This window comes from Epinephelus lanceolatus, chromosome 23 (genome assembly GCF_041903045.1).
Source record: "Epinephelus lanceolatus isolate andai-2023 chromosome 23, ASM4190304v1, whole genome shotgun sequence".
NCBI lineage: Eukaryota > Metazoa > Chordata > Actinopteri > Perciformes > Serranidae > Epinephelus > Epinephelus lanceolatus.
In genome coordinates, this window is record NC_135756.1 from 5,841,532 (window position 1) to 5,862,197 (window position 20,666).

The window sequence follows — 20,666 nt, forward strand, 5'->3', positions numbered from 1 at the left end:
ATATTCCAGCAGCGGCAGAATGCATTCAGCAGCAGGCTGTGTTAAAGATTAAATACAGTATACCATTTTCACTCCCTGAAACGGTACGCTCATGTTCTACAAAGAGATGCATCCGCACGGAAATCTAAGCGAGGTGTGTGTTTTCTCCCATGCATGGAGACATGCTGCATGTGACAGAGAGGAGAAAGAGCAGAGAGGAGTATAGAGAGAGAGAAAGAAGACATCGAGAGAGATCAAAGGTTGACACACTGACAGCTGTCTTTGATTCACCTGTAAGCCATCCCGAGCATGCACACACACGCTCAGGAATGCATGCCGGCAACGTGCACACACACACTTACACACAAACGCACACAACAGGGGTGACAGCACAGAGCAGCGAATTTACATTAATAAGACTTCTTGTTTTTCCCTCACTTAGACAAGAGATATTTGAAGCATTTATTAAATTATTAATCTATTTATTTATTCATTTAGTCAGTCAGTCAGTCATGTTTTTTTCATGGCTGAGAAGCTCAGTGTAATTTCATTGAGCTACCAGATGGTTGAGGGTTTAATTAACAACTTCAAAAGCAATAACTGGAGAGCTGGCCAAATACACAGACACACACACTCGCATCGATACACACACGCACGCACGCACAATATTAGCTGCCTATGCAAAAGTCCTGCGCAAGCACAAATGCATATCATCCACACTCGCTTATTAATTCATACTGCACAGAAATCAAACACAAAAGCGGCCATTGTACTCTCAGCATGTTTATGTACAGTTCCTTTCTCCTCGTTATGGAGGCTGCTCCCCCCCAGCTCCCCAGACTGTCTGTGTAGGCGATAGTTGGAGTGGAGGGGAGGTGCTGTGGATGGGCTCGGGGCTCCCAGACTGTAAGTCACACCCTGCTGATTGGATCTTACTGGCCTCTCGGGGACGATAAAAACACCCCGTCTTCCCTTCATCTCTCCCTCCTCTTTGGCTTTACTGGCAACCGCAGCCATTATTCCACTATAATGACATTATTTTGATTGGCGGAGCAACAGTGGGCCTTCATCTGCTCGCATTAGGCATGGTAATCAGACAGCACTGGGTTATGTTAATATGAGTGGCACGGGGCAAAGAGCCATTAACCCGGCCTGGGGGTCAGACGGCCTCTGCAGTTTCTGGCTCTCTTCTTTAGACACAATGCACACGATCCCCAGACAGCGGCAGTGTGGTGGCCTCCTTCAGTTAAGAGTCCATTCACTGATGTAACTGGCTAGAAATACACTCATGGGAAGCCAATATGGATAAAAAATGAGTCGCAAGAACAGCTGGCATTAATTCAGTAAACGCTATGGTGTGGCAGTGTAATCTAGGTTTCTAATATCATTTGCCACCAAAACTTCCAAACTGTCTTCCTTGTTTATGTTTACACTAAATTTCTCTGGACAGCACACTATTATTGGTGCCATGTGAAGTTGGCAAAGTTGCCCAAAGTGGATCGTACCCAATAACTGTATGCAGAGATGGGAGTTGCCAGAAAACTGTGTTGGCATCGCACATTTCTGCAAACCACAAATATGTTACATTTGCACGATTCATACATATGTCAACATTTCTAAAGTGACAGTATATGAGCAGACGATGTCATTGAGAGTTTGAGGGGATGGTGCATGGTTTGTCACCCAACTGGTTGTGGTTGTCAATCTGTTTGCGTTTGATCGAATCATTGCTTTTTCCATTGGCTTTTCAGGCTCCCAAAAAATGTAGTTTTGTAAAAAAAAACATGTGTTTTTTATAGCAGCTTGTTAGGGTCCAAACATGGGTGTTTTGTAGTGACCTGTCTCTGTGCTTCCATTAGCTTTTTAGGGTCCAAACAAGGGTGTTTTGTAGCAACCTGTCTCTGTGCTTCCATCAACTTTTTGGACTCCAAATGTGGGTGTTTTGTAGAAACCTATCAGTGTGTTTCCATCAGTTTTTTGGGCTCCAAACATGGTTGTTTTGTAGAAACCTGTCTCTGTGCTTCCATTATTATTATTATTATTATTATTATTATTATTATCAGTGACTTTTTAGGCTCCAATTGCAGGTGTTTTGTAACAACCCATCTGTGTTTCTCCAGCAGCTTTTCAAGTTCCAAACGTGAGTGTTTTGTAGTAACCTGTCTGTGTGTTTCCATTACTTTTTTGAGTTCCAAATGTGGGTGTTTTGTAGCCACCTTTCAGTGTTTTTTCAGTAGCATTTTGGCTCCAAATGTGGGCATTTGTAACAACCCGTCAATGTTTCTCAAGCAACTGTTAAGGCTCCAAACATGGATGGTTTGTAGCAACATGTCAGTGTGCATACTTGCACAATATGTGGTTGTTTTTGACAACGTCAACAAAACCAGGTGTTTTAAGACAAAACTTTTCTATACCATAACCAACTGTTTTTTGTAATTTCAATGTGTGTGTTTTGTCATTTTAGATAGTTCTCATTGAAGTTCTAATAGGTTTGTTTTTAAATGTTTTATTTGATGCTATAAAAAGGGCGTGTGATGTCATAATGGACAGCTGTGTGTGCTTGCGATCAAGGGTGCTGCTTGTGACTGGGTGGGATGGGTGGGATGGGTGTATGGGTGTTAACTTGATGCCGCAGCTCAACTTCCCAAATGCCACTGTGCAGACCCTGGCACCAAATGATGTTACCAGCAAAAGATGGCAGCACCCATAACCAGGATATTTTGGCTTCATTTTTGTACTTTGGGAATGAGTAGAGACACACTATACATCTTTATATACAGTCTGTGGTCCTACCTAAACAATGGAAAGAGAGAATATGAGCAGAGATGGAATGTTGCTTCTCTTTTCATTCTTATGGCCGTCACATTTCTCCTAAGCCATGTACAGTATGCATTGGTTTCCAAGAACACTCTTAAGAGGGTGAGTGAGCTAAATCGAGGAACACTGGGTTCAAGCATAGGGTCGACTTGGGCCAGCTGAAGAGTGAAGGATGAAACAGCATTACTGCTCTGTTCTCGATGGACGTCCGTTGCACTGTGGACCACACTTATTAAGGTAGGAATAATAGGTGTGGACTATGTACTTGTGACCACCCCCAGTCACTATATGGTTCTGCAGAGTACATTGTAAATTGCTTTACTGCAGGGTGTGAAGAGACCATGTAGTCATAACAAATGAAAGGTTATTATCCAGGGTGTAGTTACTCTCTAAAGCTTGGGCTGATAAGAGCTGAACTGGTGCAATTAGGTGACTGTGGTCTGACATTGCTGCATGGAGATGTCCCATTAGGACACACAAATCCTGGCTTAAATACGGGGGAAGCCATTGTCAGTATGGTTGGTCTTTACGTTTTCTCGCAAGGATGAAAAATATCAAAGAGATGAAACAAGACAAAGACACATTCACAACATGCCATATTGATGCCTACATTAAACAAGTAAAAGAAAGTGCACTGATAATAATCGTGGCAGAATGGGCTCAATCATCTAATCTGCTTGCCAAAACCAAGGGACATCTAAAAAGTTTGTTTGCCCGAAATTGGCAACAGCCACCAGACTGCATTTGTTAGCGATACTGGATCAAGTCAACGGGGAATCGAGACAGTTGGCTCATTTAAATTCTCCCAAAAAAGTTATGTTACTTGTTTCTACTCTTACTGTAGGTCAAAAAACCAAATGGCTTGAATGTGTTTGATTTCCAAAAGAAATAGTTTAGGTCCCTGTTGACTTTCAATCGATGCCAAAAAATTCTATCAGCAGGCGCCAGTCGGTTTCTTAAATAAAACACATGAAAAAAAAACAGGGAAGAAAATCTCCTTAGATGTTATGAAGGAACGCCTGATTAATAACGAATATAGTAGCTTATGAAATTCTGAGTTTGCCCTTTAGATTAGTGAATGTGTCCGTGTGTGCAAGTGTTCAGAGAGCCACTGTGCGTATGGTGTGTAGATAGCATACATATTTCCTCGCTGTCATCCATTGTTTGCAGGGTAAACAGGACAATGAGGATCTTCAGAAGGCCTCCAGATCAATGTCCTTCCAGCTGGAAATGTCAGTCCAGTCTATTCATTAATCTTTTGCCACCAAACAAAACAAAGAGCTTTGTTAGATATTGGACCATCCACCATTGCTTTGATGAATAATCCCCCTTTGCTCACAACAAAGGGAAATTGCTTATTGTACAATTTTGCCACCTAAATCAGATTCTCTCTGTGTCTACCTTTACTTTTAGCATTAAAAGGTGTATATACAACTATGCCCAAGTTTCCAGGGACTATCTGTGTGCTGACCATAATGAAGGCCCACACGTTTACACAACAACATCTGCAATTTATCACACTAAATTTCAACATAAATCATTTTTAAATTTACCACCTGGTCACCTCAACAGATCTTTCATGTTTATTTTTGCAGGACAGAAAACAAAAGGTTGCTTGTCAGCATAAAAGAAACGTGGGTCTTTTTAATCATAGAAACAAATGGCCAATGCTCCTGCTTATCTGGTGAGGAAAGTCTCGTTGTTAGCAGTCTATTCCAGGCCAACAAAAACACCATGTTCCAGGTAGCTGATTCTCAACTACATCTCTGGAGCAGAAACTTTGACTAAAGGCACTTCTGTGCCAATGAAACACAAATTCATACGTTTAGGTTTCTGTCTGGATTTGCAACACCTCAAAAAGGTGATATGATCCGTTTCTGGGGTAGGGATGTCACGATTACTTGATTTCACTATTAACCGTGATTTTAAACGCCACGGTTAATTATTCGTAAAGATTCCTCAACACTGTCACTCTCCAAAGATTATGCCGCGACGCGGAACCACATACAGTAGGTCAGCACAACTCGCACAGAACGAAAACAAAGTTACACAAGTGGCGTCTCCAAGTGACGAAGTATGGATGAAGAAGACTTACTCCCCCCCAAAAAAACGGATAAAGTCAGCCATGTGGAATCATTTTGGCTATCACAAAAATGACCAAGGGGTCATTGTTGACGACGGTTTTCCAGTTTGTAAAACAATGCCGCAAAAAAGTCGCGGCCAAAGGATCAAATTAGAGCAACATGATACAACACCTGCGGGACAACCACCCGGCTTTACATTCCCAAGTAAAGGTAAATGCACAATAACTGGGTTAAAATAGGTCGATCTCAATTTACCTAATGTAACACTGAATTAAAAAATTATATGTTAGCGTGTCATTTGCAATTAATGGCGTAGTGGTATGATACGAGTTGGGCTTACAGTGCAACGTGACAAGCTAAGGCACGTCTCAAAAACTTTTTTAATGGATAGTTTTGCAATTTGTGTGCACACAGCGTGAGGTTGTAATGGTTTTGGGTCTGTGTAGCTCTTTGGAGTGAGACGACAGGCAGAAACTCACGTCCACACGAGTGCGGGATTTGACAAATGCTTGTCGTTTATTTTTACATCAACTTAAAAACGCTCCAACCTTACCAAGCCCGATTGTACGGCTACTATATTTTCATACATGAACAAAATAGTCGCCATGCATACTTATAACCATCACTGTTGTGTTGAGAGATAAAAGAAAAAGCAGGAGCACATGGAAATAAATAAACTTAAAGCTCTATAAGGAGTGTTCGTGTGATTTTACAGATTTATAGTGTGAAGTTAATTAATGCATAATAATTGTGATTATTTCTCTGACAATAATCGTACCAAGAAAATCTATAATCGTGACATCCCTATTCTGGGGCTCCAAACTTGGGTGTTTTGTAGCGACCTCTCTTGGTGCTTCCATCACCTTTTTAGGCTCCAAACATGGGTGTTGTGTAGTGACCTGTCTCAGTGCTTTCATCAGTTTCTGAGGTTCCAAACAAGGGTTTTTTATAGCCACCCTTCAGTATTTTTTCAATGGCTTTTTAGGCTCCAAATGTGGGTGTTTTGTAACAACCCATCACTGTTTCTACAGCGACTGCTGAAGGCTCCAAACATGGGTGTTTTGTAGCAACGGGTCGGTGTCGGTATAGATATGCAAAAAAGGTAGCACTGTATATTTCCGCAAACCATGGATGCGTTACCTTTGCTTTATGTTTCAACAACACTGTGGTTAGGTTTAGGCACAGAAAAGACTTGGTTATGATTAAGAATAGATCATTTTCTGGATTAAAATACCCGGTTTTGGGGGCAAAGTCCCCGCTAGAAAATGCAGTGATGTCTCAGTAAATATCAACTGCTTTTCGTGGCACTGTCCCAGCAGGAAACATAGCTGTGCCTCAGTTAAAAACAACTGCTTTAGGCAGCTCTATCCCAGCAGGAAATGCAGTTATGTTTTGATAACAAACAAATGCTTTTAGGGGCTCTATCCCTGAGTAGAAACACAGCAATGGGTCGCTAAAAACACCCAAGTTTGGTGGCTGAAAAACACCAGAAACACAAGCAGTGTTGCTGTTTGTTGGTGACACTCAGAAGTTAAAAAATATGGCTGCCCCGACTAAGAATTTTCCTAGTGGACCAACAGTCCTCATTTAGGGCCATCAGACGACTAGTCGCCTGCACGTTTACGATATTAATTTAATGATTAAATGATATATTTTGGTGGTTTGAGTTGAAGGTGTGAGAAAGAATAGTATCAGTAACATTGTTAACACTGTGCTACATTACAGAGAAATACAAAACCGTACTAATGAACCTTCATTAATATAGGCCTATATTTTATCTACAAGTGCACGTCACACACCGAGCGAGCCGCCTGTTAATGACGCTGTGGGCTAATGGGCATGTAGCTACTTCCATGTTTCAGATGATACGTCATGTTTGTAGTCGACCAATGAAGATGAGTTTACATATCACCTTGGGTTCGTCCTTCACCTTCTCAAAATGATCCCACACTTTGGATTTCCTGCCCGACATGTTATTAACTAGCCTGTGGAATAACCGCAGGTACCAGCCCTGGAAATTAACCTGACTCCTGTCTGACTGCTGAGTGTGGACACTTCCTGTGTCTGTCCTTTCAAATTAAAGTCCCACATGGTCAAGTCATATAGGTTTTGATTCATTTTGACGGCACAGCTCCTAATAGAGCTTCACGTTTGATTTTTTGTTTGTTTGTTTTTGTTTTCTGCGACTAAGCGACCAATGAAATCTTGCCGACTAATGATCTTTCTGGTCGGCTAACGTTTGATAGACTATTGCGGGCAGCCCTAAAAAGCTCATATACTACGTCACTTTAGAGATAGTGATATGATAAGTACAAAAGCTGCACATGAACGAATTTGTGGTTTGTAGAAACGTACACTGTGAACATTTCCTTCCAGAGACTGGGCTGGATTTGCACTCACAACTGTCGATAGTTTCTGTTTTTGTGTGTGTTGTGCACATGTCCCATATACTTAAACCTGAGGTGCACAGAAGCAATTCTCTATCTGGGCTCAGCACTACAGCTGCTGTGAGGAAAAGCCCATCTACCTCCAGTGAAGACTCTGCTGAATGTCACATGTGCCAATGTTAAAGAAAGCAATTAGCCACTGTTGGCATGTCCTGGTCTGTGGATGAGTAATGGCTGGCGGGGCGGGAGTGTCTAGCCCTGATAAATTCTACTGTCCCCCTGCCTTATTAGTACAATGACTAACTGGGGAGGGGGGGGTGGGAGCTAAGGTGAGAGACCATAGGGGGTGTCAAAGATAAACCCAGATTGACAGCAGAGCGTGGTGGCTAAATGCTAATGCACCGAGTGACATTTCCGACGCCGGCCCGGGTTAGCTTAGATGCTGCTGGCGTGCTGACAGACGGCACTACAGAGAGACGGAGGGGGGGAAAACCCAAAATACCAGTGCACCAACTCTTTCTTCTCTCTCATCCCTTCTTCATTCTCAAAATGAAAAGAAGGTGAAGGAGGGGAGAGGGTTGAGATGCTGTCACGAGGCTTTTATCACGAGTTAGCAGGGTGAGCTAACAGCAGGTGCTTCAGTCATTGATAAAGAGAGTGACATGTAAAGATGGCAGCGTAAGTAGACCAAAGGGAGACAAAGCAGAGAGGAGGAGAAGACAACACTGATATTTAGCCAGAGAAAAGCACCTGCTTTGCCTTCCCATCAGGGACCTGGGGAGTTCAGCCTGAGTCCCACACTTTGTCCACTAAATCCCCAAGCGCTGCTTTTGTTGATAAACCCTCTGCTTCCTCTTCCTCACCCCCCCTGTGAGGATGATTTCTATCTCTACTCTCAATTTCCAGGAGTTGCCAGACCATTGCAGACAGGAGAAAAACTTTGGTGACTTTTTTTGGCTGGTGGTTGGAAGTCGAACGCCTGACGAGGCAGAGCGAGGTCTCATCTTTCTGGGTGGTCAGACGTGATGGTGTATTGAAGCTGTGTCTAATTGGCGGTATTTTTAACATCAAGTGGTGTGTCAGCCAAAGAAACCTCAGGAGTTATGAACGCCACCTTTAATGGAATCTAATTAGTGGACGGGTGTGCTAACAGAAAGTCAGTGAGCAGAACAAGCACTCATGTAAATGTGTGTGTGTGTGTCTGTGTATGTGTATGTGTTCCTCATCTGATTGCTCAGTGAACAGTTCTGATACTAATGTATTGTGACAGAATATGTGTGTGTGCGTGCATGCATGTCTGGGAGAGCAGGCATCACAGAACAGAACTTTCTAAAAGGCTGCTGGACCGTATATATTTTGTAGAGGACAAAATAGAACAAGAGTTTTATACTTAATTAGGGCCACAACTAACAATATTTTCATATAGATTAATCAGCCCGTTAGTTTTCACGTTTATTCAGCTCAGTACATAAAATATTTATCACATAAAATATCAAACAACAATGAAAATGCATATCTCATGTTCCCAGAGCCCAATGTGACATCTTTAAATGGCTTGTTTAGTCCAACCAGAAGTCCAAAATCTAAATATTTCCTATTTGCAAGTATAAAACTTAAAGATACTCAGTCAACAAAGATTACACACTTAATAAAACAGCAAATTCACACATTTGAGAAGCTGTACTCAGAAAATGTTTCAAGCAATGCTCCCTTACTGACAAATCCTGAATGGACTGCTGCATCTCAGATCAGATACTGATGTACTTACAACTGCTATTTTGAGTGCTTAAGTGTGTTCACACTAAGAGGTACTACCCTGGAAATCCAGAGTTCTCGCCAGAGCATAATTTGAATTTGCTCAGCGAGTCACTCTGGAAATCAGTAATGATGCTCATTACCCATGCCGTTGGAGCCGAGCTCCACCAATCACATCAGTGTATCTGATATAGGCGGGCCAGAGGCGAGCTGAACAGATGACGACAGTCCGGAATCAGTCAGTAAACATTGCAAGATGCCTACGGATGAACACCAGTTGTTTTAAATGGCTTTGGCCGCTACAATGAACGAGTTAGACTTGGCTTTTTCTCTAAAAGAGGAACAGAAGATGGCGCTCGAATCTTTCCTTTGCAAGAAGGACGTTTTTGCTGTTTTGCCGACCGGATACGGCAAGAGTCTAATCTACCAATTAGCTCTGCTGGTAGCTAAGCGCTAAATATTGTTCTGATTGGTCGTAGTGTTATCCAAATGTGTGCAGTGATATTTTCAAATGCATGCTTGGTGCCGCCCCTCAAGTTGGGCCATTTGCATTACTCATAGCCAGACCCTAAATCTTTCTAGATTTGGGTCTGGATTTCCAGGCTAAAGAAGTACGGCAAAACGCAGTGCAAATTAGGTACCCGATAGGTGCACTCATAACGGTCAAAAAGTTGACTGTGGAACGTTGGACATTTCTCACCCTCAATGGTCACCGTGCTACCTATGTAGCAGAAAGACAGAGACCACAAATATGTTTTGAACTAGAGACATGGTGGCCGAGAAGGAGGCTACCATGGTGAACACCAAAGTCTCCAGTGTTTGTTACTTCAGTGCAGCCCACCCACATGAACTGTATTTGGCTGAGTGTTTCTTTTCGACGTTTGTACTTTATTTTCCCCCCGTTAAAAGTTTTTTTGGGGGGAGTTTCTCCTTACCTGCTGTGAGGGTCCAAGGACAGGGTCATGTCGCATGTTGTAAAGCTATATTGATATGATATTGGGCTCTATCAATAAAACTGAATTGAAAACTGAATGTCATTGATAAATTACTCTTGACTTTTCACTTGCAAGGCTTTTACTGACTTGCAGCGGCGTGTGGAGTGGTGCTGTCCTCAGCTCTGCACAACTGTCTGTCCCTCCGCCTGCGATGAAACATCCTGCACCACAGACGACAGCAAAACGCAAGAGGCTCTCACACTGAGCTGAAATGAAACGAGTGCTTATGACTTTAATAAGTAACATAAATAAACAGTCTCACACTGAATTTTGTTTATGGCATGTGGTGTGGCATTTTGTCGCAGGCGGGGCTAATGTCTTGCTCTTTTACACACATAGGAGCTCAGCAGAGATTTGGAGAGTTGACAACAGTGTACAGTTGGAGAGTTGACAATAGCTCGGCTGCACTCTGCGTTGCTGTGGATGACAAAAGATCAGGGGTCTCATTTATAACCATTGTGTACGCACAAAACGAGGTCTGAAAGAAGCGTAAGCCACTTCCCATACAAAGGTTGTGACGTATAGAACCAGACTTGATGGGACAAACTTTGACGTAGTCGTAGTCATTTATTTTATTCATTTCTTTAGTTTTTTAACCTTTATTTCCATTGGAATTGAAAATCTCTTTTACAAGAGAGACCTGGCCCACGTAGCAGCCAATCAAAACATATTAAAATGCAACGAATACGGGGCATTGGTGGCTTAGTGGGTGGAGCAGGCGCCCCGTGTACAAGGCTGTTGCTGCAGCAGCCCGGGTTCGAGTCCAGCCTGTGGCCCTTTGCTGCATGTGAAGCCCTTAAATTCATCAACGGATATAACCGATAAGTGAAAATGCAGTTTTCCTCAGATCTGTTAAAACCCACGCTACATTAAAAAGCAACCAGTGGGCTGTATTGGACCCTTTGGCAGGCCAGCTCTCCCCGCGAGCCATAAATTAGGGACTGTAGTTCATTATTTTACATATTCTTCCACCTTTATCCCCGTTATCTCAAAACTACCATTAGAGAATCTGACAGGAAAATCCAGTGTCAGTCAATCCAAGTGTATGACCCTAGTTAGCAGCAAACACCCGCGCCCGTACACACATTCACACAAACACACAGATTACAGTATTGTTTTTGGAATTAGACCAAGACAGATTCGAGAGAGATTAGTCTTCTCAGGCGACATAATCAGATTTCGGTTTTGGCCGCGAGCATCCTCTGGAGCAGTGCTGATCTGATCTGATCCCGTCATTGAGCACAACAGCAAAAATCCAGACTTAACCCTGCCCTCCTCCATCTCAGCCTGCTGCTCCTTCCACCCTTTTATTTCCACGACTCATTCTTCTCCTTCCCCCTTAAACTTTCTTAAACTACCTAATTTATTTTTGTGCTTTGTAGTCCTTTCTTCCTCTGTCTGCCTCTCCCTTTCTTCTCTCCCCTGTACCTCTTTTCTTAACAAGTTATTTTTTTGCTCATTACTGCTTTCTGCAAGCATGAAAGTGAGTCTAAAATGAACATTAAAGACTGTGGTGTTTATTTGTGTATTCGCTGTGTTAAAAATGCCAACTAGTTGGCCAGTAATGTCTGTTTTCGTGATGAGCCTTCCCATGGAGTTTACACCACACACTGAGTTCATTACAATAGATCAGTGGAGAAAGAAAAAGGAAAGGATGGACAAAAAAACACACACACACACTCGCACTGATATGTATAATGGGTCTTCCTTTTATGATGAGCAGCGGTAATTAAAAATGCCACTCTGTGTGACAGGGCAGGGTGGAGGGAGGGGAAGGAGGAGGGAAGGGAGATGGACGGAGATGGGGGGGAGGAAGGGAGAGGAGTCTGGTCTGGTCCTCTCTTTAATGAGGATCCTAATCAACCCAGCGGAGGCTGCCCTGAGACCCCCCAGGTTCATTAGACCAGAAAAACCAGACTGCCAGAAAAGGAGGGGAAGGAGGGAGGGGTGGGACCACGCTGCAAAAAGAAAGAGAAAGAGGCAAAAGTTTTTAGCGATTGATGAAGTGGAGAAGTGTCAGAGGGGAGGCAGGGAAAGGCAAAAAAGCAAGAGGAGAGTGCAGGGAGAGACGGGAAGGGGGGAGAGGGTGGGAGGATGGCCAGCGGAGATAACAGTGTGGGTCATTGGGCGAGTCACGGCTGCCATCGATCCCCTGATTGGCTGTCTGACGGTTTCAACACGGCTGCCAAACCCTTTAATACGGGGTGTCTCCTCCTGTGTGTGTGTGTGTTTGTGTGAGTGTGTCAAAACGAGTACTATCTGTGCCATATGTAGTCCATGTCTCTGCCACCAGAACTGATATCTGTCCAACTTCCTCAGGAGGCTGATAAGAGCACCTTACAGCTGCACTGATAAACACACACACACACACACACACACACACACACACACACACACACCGTTCTTTTCCCAGCCGGTGAGACAAAAGGTCTGTGTGTGCGAATGTGTGTGTTGAGAGTAACATTTAGTGACGTGTGCACACTATGAGGTGAGAGTGTTACAAAGTGTTATACTGGCCCTCAGCCCTTCCTTTCCTGTCCTCTCACATTGATTGGACAGCAGGACGGGGAACACACATGGCTTCCAGCAGCCCACTCCACTCCTCTCCTCCCTCTAAATGCCAAGACACAGTATGTGTGTGCACGTGTGAGTCAGTATTAATTCTGTCTGGTAAAATTCTTGCGCATAATACTCATCAAAAACTAAATTGTTAAACATGACGTAATTGTGTGGATTTTATTCGTTGTTTGTGATTTGAATGATTAAAACATAAAAAAACAAGACCTGAAATGGGAATTCTAAATCATTACATCATCGTCCATAACAGAAAAATACGACGACGCAGACAACACACGCTGTACTTTAGAGCTGCAATCAACCAAAGAAAATCATGGTCGACTGAAATTTAAATGTGATCTCATTTAACACTTTTTGACCTGACCTGCTTGCACAAGTCCGTCTCACCACTGAGTGTTGAACAGGACTGATGAGAAAAATCCGACATACTGAACACTTTAGAAGTTAACTCTGGGGTTGACGGATGGTTGATGTCATGTAAAACATACCATTACTGACATTAAATATCTCTGTAACCTGTATGCGAGACACTATTTTTAGCCCAGAAGCTAATGTAAGCCAACAAGACAATCCATATTGCTACTTCCGACAATGAATGTCTTATTTATCCATTTTCAGATTGGAAGTGTCTATATTTTTGTCAATAAAAAAATATGATAATCTAACTGCAAATGTTGGAGGAACTCCAGCCGCCTTCCCTCTTCCCTCTTCCCCGTGTGACACGGAAATGGGTGGTTTTCCAAGCCACTGTCGGCACAATGAATATAAGTCCCACTGTCAGCAGGGTGGAAATAAGTCAAAGTGTGGCGGAGGAGACAGACCGGGTTAAGCGGCGGACCTCCGGGGAAGCCTGCTCTGTTCTCCCCGCAGTTAGGGACTGTTCTCCACGGCCAGGCTGTCGGCTGGGTGGAAATAAGTCCTGCAGAGTTTCAGAGGATCTGGAGGATGTTTTAGGATAGTAATAACATTATATAAGATAATCATATTGCAAAGACAATATATATAAGATAATAACATTAAAGACAAAATTAAATTGCAATACTTTTTCAAAACTTGATGATTTTGCCTTTCTGTACATTTAATAATTTTGCTTGTAAATGTCTATTTGCATTACGCTTATTACGGAAAACACATTATTTGATCAATTTACATTGTGCCCCTAAAGTTCTTTGTGCCTCCTTACTTTTTCAACTTAGGAGCACATGTGCTCCTTGGGAAAAAAGTTAGTGTCAAGCCCTGAGTTTGTATGCACTGGATATGTATTCCCAGCTTTATTACAAAAATGTTTTTCAATATCTAGCGTAAATTTTCTTATTGGCTTGTTTTAGAAGCGAGAATCGTTTTATAATCGAAATCGTTGACCTCTGAATCCGAATTGAATCGAATCGTGAGGTGCCTAGAGATTCCCACCCCTACCACACACCCCATCATCAATCAATTCAATCTATTAGATTTGGTCGGACAAGAGCATAACTACCAAACAATCGACCAGCCGACCAGAACTTTACAGCCCTGCTGTACTGTAGTACAGGTTTGCGGTACTTGTACTTGACTTGAGTATTTCTATATTATGCTACTTTATACTTCTACTCCACCATATATACTTGGTAACTTTACTATTAGTTACTTTGCAGATTTCAATTAATACAAAATATAAGTCAACTAATAAATTATCCATCCATCCATCCATCCATCCATTTTCATAACTGCTGAGGGTCGCAGGGTGCTGGAGCCTATCCCAGCTGACACTGGGTGAGAGGCAGGGTTCACCCAGGACAGGTCACCAGACTATCACAGGGCTGACACAGAGACAGACAACCATTCACACTCACATTCACACCTATGGACAATTTAGAGTCACCAGTTAACCTGCATGTCTTTGGACTGTGGGAGGAAGCTGGAGCACCTGGAGGAAACCCACGCTGACACGGGGAGAACATGCAAACTCCACACAGAAGGGCTCCCTGCTGGGATCCAGGAACCCTCTTACTGTGAGGCGACAGTGCTAACCACCATACCACCGTGCCGCCCTACTAATAAATTATGATATATAATATTATAGGTTCTACCCAGCAGAATATAAAGTCGTTAAAAGTGCTGGATGTAACTCAGGAGAGAGACGGTTGACTGTGGAGCCGATGCTTTCAATTGGTGGCTCGGTCTGATTACCAGCCCAAAGCATCTGTATTTGATGATCTCCTTTGACGAATCAATTAACTATCTTTCTCCAGAATTACATACAACACCGTAAAATTTGCTCCACCTATACCAGCTGCAATGTTAAAGTGATGACGACTGGCGGAGCATTGTTCCAGTGGGCTCCTTAGCACTACACCCTTTTTATAAGGGCATGGAGAGAGAGGACGGACAGAGACACCAACCGTGGAAAGAAACTTTGGACTTTCAGCTCTCGTGACATTTTGCTGTAGTATGTAGTGATATAGCCTACCGATACAATGGCTAAAGCCAGCTAGACAACCAGGTGATACACTTGAGATCAAAAGTAAGACTATACAAGACCTTATTAATGGGCACACGCCACTAACTGGACATGGCGGTTCGGGCTGGGCGATATGTCCTAAAATTATATCACAGTATTATTAGGCTATATCTCAATACACAATATATATCTATTTTTAAATCTCCACAAAAGTACTTCATCAATGCTAAGACCATGAGAGACTAGGAGACCTTTTCTGATGCAACAAAGTTCAGAGAATATTAACATTTATTAATTAACATTTAACAGTTATCATCCATTTACATTTACATCATTTTACTGTAATGCAGCCTTTAAAATGAGGAGAAAAAAACACCATCTATGCCGTATCACGATACAACCATGTCCACAAGCTAAGACGATATATAGTCTCATGTCTCGATAACGATAAAATATCTTCATATTGCCCAGGTCTATTGGGAGGGTCACTATAAGTTACGATGAGATGAGTTGTGATGGACGGCCAACTTTAAAACAATTCAGTCAATGACTGAAACTATTCCGTTAAGGTCACCTCTCCTTGTAAATGACTTTTCCGGACTTTTTTAGGGAGAAATATAAGTGAATCAGTCACACTGTGGAGCCCTGCTGAGGGTTATACAGACTCAAAGTCTTAAGCTCACCACATCAGTGCTGTGTACATGGTGGTTTTATAGATTGTGAAGGAATCAAACTGGGGTTACAGCCAAAAATAGACAGTGGGAAATGTTTACAGAGCAGAGCTCCAACACAAAAAGCACCTGTTGCTGTGTTCATACAGGTTCAGGCCTTTGGAACGATTGCACCCCGGGGTGCCTCTTGGCCTCTTATTCCTTGGCTCCTCTAGAACAGTTCTTCAATACACAATGACTCCCGGTAGATGCTGCCATTACACGACAGACCTTCCACTACAGTGTGTTTAACAGCTGGCAGTTGGTTCAAAGAATAATTTGATAATTTGGCCTTTTCCCATACAACATAAATCAGTAAAAGTGGAGGAGAAAAGCTGAGAGCTTCATTTGTCTTTTTGCTCAGGGCTCCAGCTTTTGTGCTCCTTACACCAGGTTATACATCTTTGTGTCCGGGCCTTGGGTGCAAGCGGTTTCTAAATTTAAATGGCAGCATTGCCAAGAATAAGATTTTCATTCAGATTGCCTCAGATTCAATCTGTGGTGTCTTTTAAAGGCTGTAATTTTGGGGATCTTTAGCATCTGTTGCTGTTAAGGGTCTGTCTTTCCCTGCTGGTGAGGTCTGACTTGTGATCACAGATCCTCCTGCCAGCACAGTTTATATATCATAGTTGTAAAACACTTTGCAAAAATGGAATAAATCGGCAGTTATTAAAGCTGGCAGTGGAAACAAAGACGACGTTGATGTGAGGACGGCCTGCAGGAAGTCAGCGAGCACCTGCCCTGCCCACAGCTACGATACTGTGACGACTCCACAAAGATTCCCATGCCAGACAACAAACATTCATTATGCTGGGGACAAACAATTCAAATTCTCCTCATCTAAATAGGCATTACAGCTTAGAGGAGTAAACAGGATTCACAGAGGAGCTTAAGTCTTTAGGATGCTGTGGTGCTTTCCTTGGCTTTGAGGATATTGAGGCACCTCTCTGTGCTAAAAATCGCTCCCTGGGTCATGTGCATCTCACTGCATTAGAATAATCACCTGTTTTGTTTAACTAAATTATGGAAAGCAGGACTGCATTATGACTGAGCAAACAACTATTTTTAATCCCGAATGTGTAACTCGATTAAACGCAATTTAATGGCACTCTTTCCGACGGTGTGGGGGCAGCTAAATCGATACGTACTTTACACAAAAAGTTTGCTGCTTAATAAAATTTGTGCATTTAATAAGCAAATTATTCTAATCATAAACCTCTTGCCAAAGCAATTAGTGATAAATTATAATCTTATGATAAATTATCTTGTGTTGACAGCCTGGGGGAACGCTGCAATCAAACATTAATTATTCATTGGGTAATTAAGTTCATAGGTGTTTCTCCCTCCCTTTCCCTCTTGCTCTCTCCCTTCCTCTCTTTCTCAGAGGTGTAGGTTGAGTGTCCAGAGTTTCCTCCTCTAAACTTCTCATTAGATTACAGCGGGCCACACACCACAACCAGTAGAAACCAGTCTACCCAGTTCATCAGCTGACCCACTGTTATGTAATGTGATTCAAAAGCAAGAGAATTAATACTGAATAGCTGCTCCTCAGACAGCTTGCATCAACACTGAAAATCTCATCAGGGCCGGAGCTGCCATTGCAGACACTGATGACATGTATTCATTATTATTTCTGGGAATTTGGGAATCTGAGGAAGAGTTTGCAGCCAAACACAACATAGTGGGGTTTTTAAGGCTTATTCTGAAGTTCTTCAGAGTCACTATCTTTAAATGTGCGAGTGACTTAAAATAAAATAGCTGGATTTAGTATTACTCTAGCAGAATTATCTCCCTGGCAGCGTGGAGAATTCTTTGAAACTGAATTTCGACTGTCATGTAGGGGATGGAATTAACAGGAAATATAACTGAACTGCTGAATAAAAATGGGGTCAGAGTTGCACTGAATGTTCATTTTAAATATTGATTAATGTTCCAACAGTTTTCCCAACTGAATAAATGAATCACGTTGTCTATACAATGTTGAAACAAGATGTAAAATGTCGACCACAATTTCCCAAATCCCACAGTGACATTTTGAAAATGCTTGTTTTGTCTGACCATCTGTCCAAGGATATTTAATTTTTATAACATAAGACATAGAAAAACAACAAATTATCACATTCAAGAAGCAACAATCTGTAAATGTTTGGCATTTTGCCTTAAAATACATAACTAAAACAGGGTTTATAGCTTATGGCAAATTAGATTTAAGACTCTTTGAGATGTTTAACGCCACCGGAAGGAATTTAAATATTCAAATTTAAGACAAACTTTACAATGACCTCAACTGAAGGAAAAAACAACAATAGCCAACATCAGTTTCTTAGGATTAGGGGTAATTTTGCCTCAATATTTTTTATAATAAAGAGCATGACTATTTTTGTGGCAGAAATTAAGGTGGGACAGAACGGGAAGAAACATTTTTTTTTTGTCTGACCATCTGACCAAAACCCAAAGAGACTTCATTTTTTATTACATCAGACATAGAAATACAGCAAATTATCATATTCAAGAAGCAACAATCTGTAAATTTTTGCCTTATAAATGATGAACTAATACAGAGTTCCTATAGCTCAAGGCAAATTAGATTTAATTAGTTAATGACCTAACTTGAAGTAAAATAAAGAGCCAACATCAAGTTTTCTTTGTACGAATATGGACAATTTTGCGTAAATATTTATTGTAAAATAACTCATGACTTTTTTAGTCTTGTAGCAGAAATTAAGGTAGAACTAAATGAGGAGAAACCTGGGGTTGCAGACTTGAAATGAACACTCATTTTCAGTATTCATTAATTAATCTTCCAACAGTTTTTTGATTGAATAAATTAATCAAAACAACAAAAATACCCAAAATTTATTTGAAAATCCCACAGTGACATCTTCAAAATGTTTGTTTCGTCAGACCAACCGTCTAAAACCCAGAGACATTTCATTTTTATCACATAAAACATAGAAAAACAAGTCGTCACAATCAAGAAGCAACAATCTGTAAATGTTTGGCATTTTTGCTTTAAAAATGAAGAACTAATACAGGGTTCCTTCAGTTTAAGGCAAATTAGATTTAAGACTTTTTTAATGCCTCCCGGAATTAAACTTTGGACCAATTTTACAGCAACCAAAGTTCTAGGGAAAAAAATAGGGTTCTTAAGGGTTAGGGCCATTTTGCCCAAATATTTATTCTGACATAAAACATAACATTTTTGTCTCGTGGCAGAAATGAGGGAAGAACAGACCTGGGAAGTACATGGCGTTTGTTGGCATGTTTTCTTGTGTTTCTCACCCTGCATGATGGGAATAAAGGCAGCAGAATCTAACAAATTTTTGCATTAAGTACACCAAGCCTCGTATGCAATGCCATGCAAGAGTGGGCACAATAGGTGCAGTGGTCAGTTGTGGATGCCATCATAACTGACCATTTGATTTTAACAGTGGTGGAATGTAAAAGTAAATTTTGCCCGAGTTTTGCACTGTACTTATAGGAAAACTATTTTTCAACCTGGACCCTATTTTCCCATGTTCCCATGCATTGGTTGCAGTCACGAAATCTTGATTAAATGGTCAATTTTCGCATAATTTGCACTTCCCGGTTTCATCCAGGGTACAGTGTAGAACCCAACTGATACTAGAAGCAGGATATTTTACAGTTTACAAACAAACTTTATGTTTAAAAATGACATCAGTGCACTGAAACAGTAAACTTCATTGGAAATGTAATGATTATAAATTACTCCTAGCATCTGTTTTTTGCATTGTTGTGTTCAAAATAAACTTTTCATATCGGTGCATATCGGAAAACAAATGTTTTTACCGATATATCCGTGATAGGCCAATATTGGCCAAAATCGGAAAACCAATTTATCAGTCTGGCTCTTGTACAGTGACAGCTAACTAGCAAACAGTGGATCCTCTGCTCCGCTACTCAGCTGAAAACAAAATAAGAGTGTTAATTTGTGTTTATGGTCAATAAAGTTAATGCAAGAGGCATTTGGTACATTATTTTAAAGAAACACAAATTATTTATAAATTTTACAATGACGAGTCACAAAAAATATTAATAAAATCCTACTTCTCATGTTTTAGCATTAAGGCCTTATTTTAAGATTAAATAATTCAAACCTTTTTGAGGATCTGCGAGAACCCTATATTAGATTATCAAAATATTTGCAGATACATGTTCTGTTGTATGACTGATCATTTTGGCTCTAACATGAACAGTTTTTTAGTATCTAGTCAAACTTTTTGGGGGGTTGTGCAGTTGCACTGGTCGAACTTAACGGCCATGATACTCGCATGAATAAGCAACAAAATGTGAGCTGACACAGTGTCATGGATCGCTGCGCCACTGTGTGAAAATCTAACCCGAAATTCAAATTAAAGCTTTTAACATTCTCCAAAGATTTTTTATTATTACAGTATTTTACCTTCCTTCAGTGTCACATATAAAAATATCAACATGTAACACATCCATCTGCTGAAATCCTTGTTAGAAAGTATTACTGTCTCTGACTCTTTCACCGCTGACTATCAGCATCTTATTTATGCCGAGCAGACTTAACAGAATCATACAGATTTTCCACAACTGTATGGAAATCTGCAGCAGCTACATATAATTGACAATTCAAACCTCAGCTCCTCACTAGATAGACAGGTACCGAATTGTGTTCTGAAAATAACCGGCCGGCCCAGATATGTCAGATGGGGTTGAAAGGACAAAGCGTGTTCGCAGGAAAACAACGCCACATTCATCAAGTTCAATTACACGGAAGAGACATCAAACTTAGACAACAAGACGAGCGAAGCAGCTCTAGTTTGGGGATATAAGTTGTTGTTTTTTTCTTAATAAAAGCTTTTTTTTCCTCCCTCACTGGAAGAGACAGCCTATTACCAATAACAACGATTTGGATGAAGACATGAGGAAGA